This window comes from Ornithodoros turicata, unplaced genomic scaffold (genome assembly GCF_037126465.1).
Source record: "Ornithodoros turicata isolate Travis unplaced genomic scaffold, ASM3712646v1 Chromosome11, whole genome shotgun sequence".
In the NCBI taxonomy this organism is placed as follows: domain Eukaryota; kingdom Metazoa; phylum Arthropoda; class Arachnida; order Ixodida; family Argasidae; genus Ornithodoros; species Ornithodoros turicata.
The window spans coordinates 926,379-937,792 of record NW_026999295.1 but is presented as its reverse complement, the minus strand read 5'-3'; the positions used below and the strand labels follow the sequence as shown (position 1 = coordinate 937,792).

The window sequence follows — 11,414 nt, the reverse complement described above, 5'->3', positions numbered from 1 at the left end:
ATCTGAAGGGACAAACCAGTCACAGTAACCCAGAAGATGTGGGTTTGGGTCCTACAGCTGGCTAACCTTTTCAGTGACTTCCATCTTTCACCTCCATGATGTTTGCTTTCCATAACCACGTATGGTGAAGAAATGTTGCAGAGCGAAGTCACAAATTATTGAGCAGGTCATACTGTACATCATATATGTGCATGCACAGTTCCGAAGGTTTGGACCCTTTGTTTCACTTCAAGAGCAGTGTACAGACTTAGGTCGCATACTGGAATGTGTAAACAATTTTCATTGAGAATCATTTGAAAGTACAAACCACAATGAGGACAAGTACTGGTGCAATACACATTTTGAATAGTCTATCCAGCTTCACCATAGCGAGGTTTCTTTTGTACGATGTTTTTTACCTATGTTTACAAAGAAAAAAAAACCTATGCTTTTTTTCCCTTTAGCCTGGATTTATGCTTTATTTCTAAATGGAGGGTAGAGTTATTGCCGGTGTGTGTATTGCCACAGTTTTGTGTATATGGAAGCTTTCTGAACCTGATACATATATTAAACATTTCGAACAAGAACTGATTGTATTTAGTACATTTTATTTCCTCATTCTTGCTATATTTTCAGTTGCTATGTAGGGAGCTGGCATTATGGTTCATGTTGACAGGATGGTAACAGGTTCTTTTCTTCCATACGAGCAGTGCGAGCTCGATGTGCTGAAAAAAGTAAAAACACAAATTTAAGACAAAGATAAAAAAACTTACCATCATATGCATATCGGAGCCCGATACCACCATATTCTTGAATCCTTAGTGTGTCCTCTGTGCGCTGAAATTGTAACTGGAATTCCAATAAAAGTCACACAGGTGCGCATATGGTTCATTAGATGCTATTAATAGCCACAGAAGGAATTAAAAAAAAAAGCAGTTCATTTGAATCAGCAACACAATTCAGAAAAGTGTATGCAGCTGGACCAAAAACAATAATGAGCACTTTGGTGGGTTCATAACGCAACGCTTGTCTCTGCATAAACCTTGTGGTGGCCCTGAAAAGGGCCTTTTTTTAGCTTAGTTTCAACGTTCAGTGTGTGATGCAGGTGGGAGCCTCATTTCTGGAACCTAAAAATAAAAATTCACAATATATAACAACATCAAGCCATGACAGTATGTGAGCAATATATGGTAGGAAAAGTGTGCACAAACCTTGCCTGATGCTTCACGACTGCTTCTGTAAGGCTTGGCCTCTCACCATATGTTGATGACCGCGTTGGCAGAGTTGCCACAGCTCCAGACTCCCTTCTGCGCTCCTGAATGCGTGTCAGCACCTCAGCAATCAAGGCTGATGCATAATCTATCCAATAAGAAGATGGGAGTTTGCACGAAAACTATCTGATCAATGCACTGAAAATTGTCCTGCTCCCCATTGAACGGGATGTTTGATGAGACACTCACAGCTGAATAATTCAAAAATAGGTAATGGTGAAGCAAAGTGTTTATGGACAGAGGGATATTCCTTGCCCAATGATCTGACATTAATACTAGATTTGAATATTTGATCTCACTGTGGGACTCAATATTTGTAACATGTACAGTGGATTTCAGGAAGGTTCCTTTCCCATATTACTCCTATCTCACTTGTCTGAAAGTTGCGAAGGCACGGTTTCACCAACATCAATTTACATTTCAACCCAAGATCTCTGGTCCCTTAACTTGAATTTAACACATAACTGTTCATCACTAAAAAGAGTCATTGTCACTGAAACGTTCATCACATGACCATCTAGCATTTGTAAAGAAAGAATTGTGTGTTAACTTTACGTTTTAGCAACCCTTGATCTCGGTTCAAGTTACCCAGCGTTGGTGTAACTGGACAGTGTGGTAATTGTTGGCAAATAAATAAAACTAAAACTCAACGACTGCAACATAGATTCATTCATGATGCATGCAACCAGCACATACCATAGCTAGCACTCTCCTTCAGAGGTACAGCACCCACGTCTTCTTAACCTTCAATGCCTTGAGACGGTACTGCTTCGCGCCTTCCCTCTCCAACTGGACACGGTCTGCATTCTCGTTGAAGTGGATGATCGCCAACTGTGTCCTACAAGTGGAGTACATTACATTCTTATGATACCCTTTGTCAACGTGCTGGACTTTGCTCCTTGCTCGTGGGTCCATACACTTCATACCTAGCACCATCCCCTCGTCAGAAAAAGCGTAGGACTTCGGCAGGAAGTGGATGAGGACACTGTGAAAGGCCTCCAATCCCATATGTCTGCTCTTGTGAGGACAGGAATGGGATATCCTTCAGGAGTGCAGGTGACAACAGGATGTCCTGGACTCGCCTGTACGTCTCTGTGTCTACAATTGTGTGTTGTCAGGTGCTTGAAATGTTCATCATGTACACTGAAAGGTTACAGCCCCTACGTTTCTGCAGTGATAATTTCAAATATACTGCGAACGACAAACTGATAATCTGCAGTTGTCTACAGGCAAAAAAGAAATAAAAAAAGGGGCATGTGCTGGATCTTAGTGCGTATAACAGTTCACAACTGATAGACAAACAGTTTCTCAACAGAAAAGAATCTATTTATCTCTCAGATACTAAAAGTCCTTGACACTATTCTCCAGGCATAGTGCCATGCATCTGCTGTGCTCATGTATTTGGTATTTGAGTTTCGCATTTTTAACACCTTTGCTTATGCCAGAGAGATGCAAAAACACCCACCAACCATGGCTTCCAGCCAAGCAGGTAGGCAGTCAGACAGGCCCATGCCTGCCTGATCACTAGCTATGAGCTATCACTAGCTACTACCGATACATTAATATGAATACAGGAGAGCCACATATAAAAGTTTATCCTTATTGGCACGCAGTGCTCACAATAATTACTTGATGCAAGGAAGGATCATTGTGTGTGCCTATGTTCACATTTCATTTTAGTAAATTTTAAGCAATTGGTCTCTCTTGTCCCCTTGCTGAAGGCAGAAGAAAGAATTTACTGCGTAAAGAATAAGAGATAAATAATCCTCAAGATCTTACCACCACCGAGATCGTGGATCAGAGAATGTGAATGAGGCTGCAGTATAAGGTGTGCAACATATTTTTTTTTCTGTTTTCAATTGTGTTAATTTTGTTGTAAGATTTTGGAATTTGTGGTGTATTTCACCCATAAGTGTCAGTAAGGAAAACTTTTATTACTTCGCTACTCTGTATATAATGTTTTACAAACTGCAAAATGTCAGTGTTTACCTTCTCTGAGCCATTGACGTGGTTCAGAAAGTGCGCCGTGGTAGCAAATCGGGTACAACGGGTTGTCGTGCTCATGGATGTCAACAATGTGGTTAACTGCCGACACCCACTTTGCAAGACATAGGTCCCCATCATCCCCGCTTGTACGCGGACACCAATATGCATGTCTCGTCAAGCTATCAATCCAGAGCTGCACAACTTGGTGTTTCGTTGAGCGACTGAGAGCAAGAGCTTTTTCTTGACTCCTGTTGGATGTTATCACGTGTCATAAAACTCCCTCCAGAAAATTACACCACTCACCTTTGACAACATGCCACACATCAAATCTATGCTTTATGTGTGGGCACAGTCGCCTTAGCATGGCTTTGATGCCAGAATGGCGGTCAGTAACCAAGGTGTCCACAGTCATGTCATGTACCTCGAGAAAGGCGAGGCATTTCTGTAGACCATAGGCTTCCATTGCATTGCTGCTGCTGACCTCAGTAGACTGCATAGGAGGAAAGGTCAGGGTCAGAATTGTATGTGAGGCACTACAACGAATTGCCATACTATTATTGAGATACTTTTGTGAGTAATGCGGCAAGTAATTTATTAATTTTTCCAAGCAATTTGTGAGTAATTTCATTACGAGTGAATACTCTGTAATAGATAGTAATTAATCGTTTTGACTAAGCTTGATTTATAGACAGTCTTTCCTGTCGTCCATGCTATTGCACTACAATAGGTGATGGTCACTGAATGTAGCATTTCATATGTGCATTCTAAGTTTTGCCTGGGGCACTTTAGTCTCGTCCTACTACAGCCTGCTGTATCCACACTTCACATTGGACAATTAGGCAAAAGCGAGTCACTTTTGAATTCCCAAATTAGAATGTAACATGACCAAGCTGTTCTATTGTAGGTGCTTTTTTATCCATGATAACTTTTGTCACAAAACTTTTCTGGTGTCCACAAAACAACTTGAGGTACCTTAACCAACTCGAAGTGCACGATACGGTTGGCTGCAGTCTCCAGAAGCGTGTAGGTGCCATACAATGCAGTGTGGCCGGGTGAGTCGCACCTGCCATCCCCGGCAAGGGTCAGGGGCAGTGGCCGAAGCTGGTCAAGGACCTCTGCTTGTCTCATGAGGTAGACCTAAAAACATTTTCGGATGAGTGCAAATTGAGGAACCCTGGGTACACATGGTAGATGACCCATGATTGTCAGAGAAATAGTGGTAAAGCCAAAACCGTACTAGACTGCCTGCACTACAGCATTGCATTTGCAATTGATTGAAGCACCTCCAAAGGAGGTTCGTACTATACGATCATAGCACAATCACAGAAAAATAGTTGTTTTTTCTACTTTTTACTTTGACTATTTGCTGAGGGAACTCAAGGCACAGCCAATAATCTAAGCAGCAGGAAAAATCAGCGCCATACACTCAACGCAAACATATCACGTGCCCCTTTTATCCCACTCTGTGTGGCATGTCACAGCAAAGTCATACGTCACGTCACAGGACTCACATCATTCACAGCAGGAAAGAGGTGCTCCTTCTGCGTTCGAAAGTACTGAGACATTGTAAGTGTTGCCATCTTCATAAGCTCAAACATCCTAAACGCTTTTGAGATGTTCACAGCTGAGAAGAGGATTGCAGAGCAGACCAGGACGTTCCCCAGTGGTCGGCCCCCCAGCCAAGGTTGGCTGTGCCAAGACCGTTCCCTCCCACACTTGCAACGCATGACAGCTTTCAAGCATGTCCCCCTTGTTGTGGTGTTGATGTCAACATCATCGGTCCCACAATAGGGGCACTTGGTTAGCAGCTCTTTCAAACTGGATTCTGCCACCAGGAAAAATCGCTCATCTGGATTTGGTCTGGAAAGCCAACCAAAATTTTTAATTCTTAGATTATTATGCTACCAGCGTCTTGAACAAGCTTTGAGAAATATTTCAAAATATTTCACTTACGTTTGATGCCCACGAGATTTTGAAAGCCCTCGTGGTTGCAACATCTTGTCTCCTTCACTGCAAGAAAAGAAAACAAATTCTCAAAGTTTCTATTTACCTCATGATCTCAAGCTTACTCTTCAGTGTCTGAGCTTTCTGCGGTTTCAGATAACTGGAATGTCACATCCTTTGGGTCGGGTGGGCTGTACGCACAAGTGAAACAGATTAATTTGCCTTCATCACAAGCACTTTTCATCTCTGCTGAGACAATGCCACAGTGTCATTTTTATGTACACCAATCCAAACAAAGTTCCCAGAAATAACAACAAAGCTGAATACATGTTGAAAAAGAAAATACTGCCCATACCATGTGGACACATCCGTCGTGTCTAAGTCCACAGGCACTGGAGTAGAGGTACGGCCACCAGGCGGTGACGTCGAAAGGCTAGCATGCTCCAGTGGGACAACACAAAGCTGTGCTGCGTCATCATGTGGCAGCAAAGCCTCTGCTAAAGAAACAGCTGCGCCTTTGTCTCCACTGGTTTCTGGACACTCTGCTGCAACTTGTGAGGATGTAAAGGAGAGTGCACCAGTGGGTGGGAAGGTTATAGCTGTCTGAGTTCCCCTGCTTGGCATGAGGATGCCTGTTTGAGTGGCTGCATACACACAAGTGAAAAACATACATGGTTAAAAAAGGATGAAACGAATGCACGTTGAGCTCATGTTTCTCACAAAGTTCTTTGAAAGCTTACACAGCAGTTAATTTGGTTCAATGTCACTACTGCTTCTTTATAATAAGTGCAACAGTGTTTTGGCTTATAACTTCATATACTCATGACGGAATTCTCCACCTGACCAGTTGGGCAATATGACGGAAGCAAGCAAAGTATTCATTACGTATAGTTACACTGCATAAGAAACACAAACATATTTGTGAAGCACAATACGTTTTGAAGCATAATTACCAAGTGTTGCAGTGGGAACAGCTGTCTGTGTTTTCTTATTTGCCGTCTTTCCACCCTTCAAGCGTTGCTGTGGCACCAAAGTGTACAAAAAGCCATATTGGCTGACAGTCTGGTATGGAACCAAAGGCTGAAGGGGCAGCTCATCCAGGACGAGAACTTAAAAAATTAAGCAAACACACAGTATATATATATTGTATAGTATGATTATTGTCATCATTGGTACATTATTGATTACTGTATTTTCTTGAGACAAGCTGCATAGCTGTAGGCTCAGCTACACTTAGTGCTGGACAAAAGTTTCAGGTGTGGCACATTTTTTCATCGGACTGAGTGCAAAACGTGACTCGCTAGATGGGTGGTGGACTATTTGCATCCACCTTTCAAAATATGTGTACCCTATATTGTAAGATGCTAGAGTGTCACCCTCAGGCAAAACTCTGCCACCACCATGTCTGTTTTTACAGTTCTTTTTTTGGTACATAATTTACAGTCTTATTGTTTGAGCTGTGATAGGTGAACTGGAAAGCATACCATCCTCTGATGATGTGGCTGTCATGTGCTGCAGAACTGAACTCCCACTTGCACCACTTGTAGAGGCTGATACTCCTGCATACGCTGCCGGTTTCACAACATGAACATTCAGTGTAAATCAGAATTCACATTTCATTAACCGTACAACACCGACTACCCTTATGGAAGTTTCTTGTACTCACCACCTGAAGCAGATTCCATCAAGCCGCTTCGCTCCGCCTGTGACAGAAATTGAGAACCTGATGTGGGACATGATGCATAAAACTGTAATGCCTAATTGTTATTCTGTTGGAAAGCTGCCTCCTTTGCTCTCACTAGCTCACAAAAATGATGTTGCTAGTTCACAAAAATGCTGGGTTACATGAGCAAAGAAAGACACAGGAGAAACAGTGAATCTGAATAATGCAAGTTATAGAGGGATGTCGCCAAAAAAATACGTAGGGTGCTGGTAGGGGCCTGGAGTGTTTGGGCACATCACTGCCAGTCGCGGTGTTTCATGTGTACTTTTTCTGGCGCGCATTTGCAGAAACAAATGGCTGAAATCGGCGGATAGAGCGTTAAAAAATGTACTTCCGTACGTACTTTTTGTTATATACGCCGAACAGCACAACCGACATCTGGTAGGATATACTCTCCCCTTTATTGTACGTGATTACATGTTTACATTGAGTCACCTAGATCCCGATCGCCTACATGGAGGCACTTCGTGAGCTATTACATCACTACACCACACTTTTGTAGGGCTTCATTCGAAATGAATCGAAAACGAATGCTTACCTGCTCATCCGGCACGTCAGTGGTTTCCATTTGCTCATCGAACAATGTGGGCACAGCATCGGGCTTTAGTCTCTTTCGTTTGGCTGACAGTCCCATACGGAATTGCAATAAGTCCGATTCCACGTACGCCTCGTCGGCAAAATGCGAGGAACAAACGTGCCGAACATGCAGTTCCTCTGCCACGACAGGAAGACTGCCGGCGATTGCTGCTTCCCACTTTCGTTTCGTGTCTCTGTCCTTGGCCCCGTGAAATGTCAATTCTGGGTTCGCACCAGACGATTTTTTACAGCCAGGAACATTACAACGTGTTCCCGAACTCGAAGACATGTTGCAATTTCACCACTGAGCGAAACTCACAGCACTTTCGAGGAAATTGGTTGTTTCATACACAGAGACATGCACGACGCCATATGTACAAAGCAGACGATATCCCCGAGAGAAAATGGGGAAGCGGCGCCGGCGGTGCGCCGACCTCGCATTGGTCCTGTTGAAGCCTTCGTCACAATGACGTCATCCGATGTTTCGCTGATCGAAAAACTCGTTTATTTATTACAGGAACATTTCCTAGCCAAGATAATTGATGAAATGAATTGTCGAATGATGCCAACCATTCTCGTAACCATTTCCTACCCATGTCTCCGGATGCGATAGTCCCTTTAAGCCAGGGGCTGGTGTCTACCTGGAGAGAGGCGAAGGTGCTCCCGGTCTCGCGAAAAAGTTTGCCCCAAAATGGAAGGGCCCTTATAGAGTAGTCGAACAGATCTCTCCCGTCAATTTAATCATTCAGCACATTGCAAGTAGAAAAATTGAGGTTGTAAACGCGTACCGCCTCAAGCCTGGTCCCTATGAAGGACCTGTCCAAGACACAAATGAGAACCCTAATCCTGATAAAGACCCGAGGGAAAATGTCATATGCGCTTCGCATGGCGACGTCTCTCCGTTGGCCAATGGGCCGCCGATGTCTGTCCCGGATATTTCCAGGGGTCTGTTAGATGCACTCTTGGAGGAAGAATATACAAATACACGACAACAATCGAACCCAGTAACGACAGTAGGGCTAACCAGTACAGTTTTGGGCCGTACAAAAGGAACCGCAAATGGGAGGTGCTGCTACCCGTTAAGGGGTCGAGGCGGTTATAGCGACTTAGAAAAGAACAGAATGTACATTGGTACCAAAGAAACGTGAAATGCTGGTGCTTGGTCTGTGTTGTTTCTCATATACCGTTTAGTATCTTAAGCGTGGCGTCGGCAGAAATAACGAAATGGGGATACTGGGTACACGCCGTAGCCACGAAACGTGTTTATACCCTATATGCGCAATGAACTCTTGAGCGAAACGTGAAACTCTGCATGCGGTCTAGTGAAAGTGGCACTCTAACAGGGAGAAGGGACTGAGTAGAAGCCTTTGACCTGTTTTCTGCAACTGTGACGTCGTGGTCACTATCCGGAATATCCTCAGAAGTGAATATTCCTCTTCTGAGCGGGAGGGATGTTATGTGTTAATTTGTCGCCTTTCAAATGTATGATTTGTCGCCCTGCAAACGTCCCGAAATGGAAACATGGCGCGGCCGCTCCGTGAGAGTGTCCTTCAACGAACGACGGCCAACCTATTCACAAGGCAAAAGAATGCACCCGATGGACCCAAATTTTGGGTCACGAGCAAGGACGGGACCTTGAATACCCTTTAAAAGCGGTGGCCGTCGATAGACAGTGAGGAGTGCCAGGGGAAAATCAATGCACGAGTTCCCGGACTCCGAGACGTGAACTGCAGTCATCGGCCAAGATGGAACGGAACCCCGTCGATCCATGGAGCTACCTAGCCGGAGTGACTAAGCCAGGGCACCGATCTACAAAAGCGATCCTCCCGAGGACAAATAGACGCTGTAGCCGCCTAGAACTGGGTCGTCGCATCACCGCAATTGTGCAGTTGTAAGCTCATACCTTTTGTCGTTTCTGTTGACGCCGCAGCTGTAGAGTTAAATGCGTTATGTAAATTAAGAGAATGTTTCCTAACTGCACCCATGCCTCTCGTGTGTTTCCACCAGGGTGGACCCTTTGCCAGTCGATGCGATCGTCAAAATATTTTATGACGATAAATGACAACAAGTTTCACACGGTTCCATTGCATTCTACGTTTGTGCGTCTCGATACAATCATGGAGAACAAGAACAACAGGGCTCCATATAACAAAGATTTTTCTTCTTTTCTGCGCTTGTAAAAGTGCAATTTGCCTGCTACATAACCCAGAGAAGCTGTAGGTAATGCGATAACCGCAGCTCTGAATTACGTAAGCTCTCTGCTCATTTCTGGGTTGTGGCCCAGTACAGTAAGAAGCACGCGGCCATGAGGCACTTGCGAAAAAGTGTGTGGCGGGTGGGGGGCGTCGCCCCCTAGTTTTTGGTCAGGGGGCAGTCGTCCCCACTGCCCCCACATTCCGACGTCCATGTCCTGACGAGTGCCGCCTTGGAAGCCATTTTGTCAAACTCGACCTCTCAGTGTGCAACAGGGGAAAGATGTCCCAGGCTTAATCTCCGTGATCCTAATTCCACATATACATATTACAAAATCAACTTAGGATGTATTTGATATCGGGGGGGGGGGGGGATATATTTATTAGACGAAAAGGAAAAAAACGGGGGAAAGGTCAGCCAAACGAGACGTCGGCTTGCTATTCCAGAAATAAATAATATCGTTTGTATATATCTAACGATATTAAGCGCAGAAGTTGATAAAATGGGCCATTTATTTTGGAAGCGATTTTGTCAACGCTGTTCGCAACGAAGACACTGTTCGCGGGAGGACCCTAGAGTAAACATAAACATCGTCATTTTTTTCCCCTCAAGTGCTTGGCTTGAGAACCAACCGAGTCAATAATATTACGTATGCTTGGCTGCGGCATGTCAGGACAAAATGTGGATATAGGGTGTGGCATAATTGGCACCACAGCCCTTTCTTGACACTCATGACACAGCCTGAGGACCTCTGAGGAGTTCCGCGCGAGAACTCCTCCACGGAACTCCAACAAAGACGGCAAAGTGTGTCGTCTTTGTCCCTCCGCGTTCTCGAACATGTTCAGTCCCAACCAATACGCTCTACACATTGTCGCTTTGATTCTGAACGTCCGCTCGGGACCTGTCTGTTTCAAATACATTCAGCGACATCCCGAATGTGGCCCACAACCCCAACACTCTGCTCTCAGTATCAGGATGGAGGGGGCCTTCCAATTTCTCTGTTAGATTCGACAATAAGATGTTTAGATCAACTTCTGAAAGAGAGGAAAATGCTTTTCCTTTCTTATGTGCATTTTCTGGGGTTACATGAATACGAACTCCGCATTCTTTCACGAGAGATGTGAATGACTTTACGTGCCTGTCCTCTCACGACGTTCTTTGTACGATAACGAGGCTATCCATATCCCGAAATTCTATCAGGACGTTGTCAAGCAGCGTATCGAAAATTCGAATCCCCATGTGCAGGATATCAGGCACTATATCGTGTGGCCCAACGTGTAAAAATGGCATGAACTGCATCCCGCTGCGAAGTTGGTCACAGTCGTTTCGCATATTTTCAAGGGTCGGCACAAGAGGCGGTTCATTGAAGACACGCGCTAGCTTACAGTAATACGCACGTCGTGCTTGAGGCGCACTGCAGAGAGGACACGGATGTGCTGATAACGCCGACTGCATTCCTGTTGCAGTCAGCAAAAAAATTGGGTGTTTCCCGAGACAAATGCGTAAGGGAATAAACACGTTATGAATGCGAATACTAGTAGTTTAATAACTTCGTTAATATCGAGAATGACGTCTACAGTGGCATCCCGAATCATAAAATAATTTTCGGGTATGTCCACTACCACATTGCCGGGTGACTTTTATGGTTTTGTGGCTTTTCTGTGCCGTCTAATACCATATACGACAAAATTATTCACGACGCTTCGCGGCTTACATGGCTGCCGCCTCCCTCCAGTTTTATG

General features: G+C 44.4%; 1 long non-coding RNA gene across 1 annotated transcript; it reads right to left on the bottom strand.

Moving 5' to 3' along the window:
• Positions 1–344: 344 nt before the first annotated feature.
• On the bottom strand, positions 345–2,090 carry LOC135371480 (uncharacterized). The gene is made up of 3 exons (XR_010415624.1): positions 1,947–2,090; positions 1,191–1,338; positions 345–1,106 (listed from the first exon to the last, which is right to left on the bottom strand). It is a non-coding gene; the product is annotated as an uncharacterized LOC135371480 (long non-coding RNA).
• Positions 2,091–11,414: the final 9,324 nt, after the last annotated feature.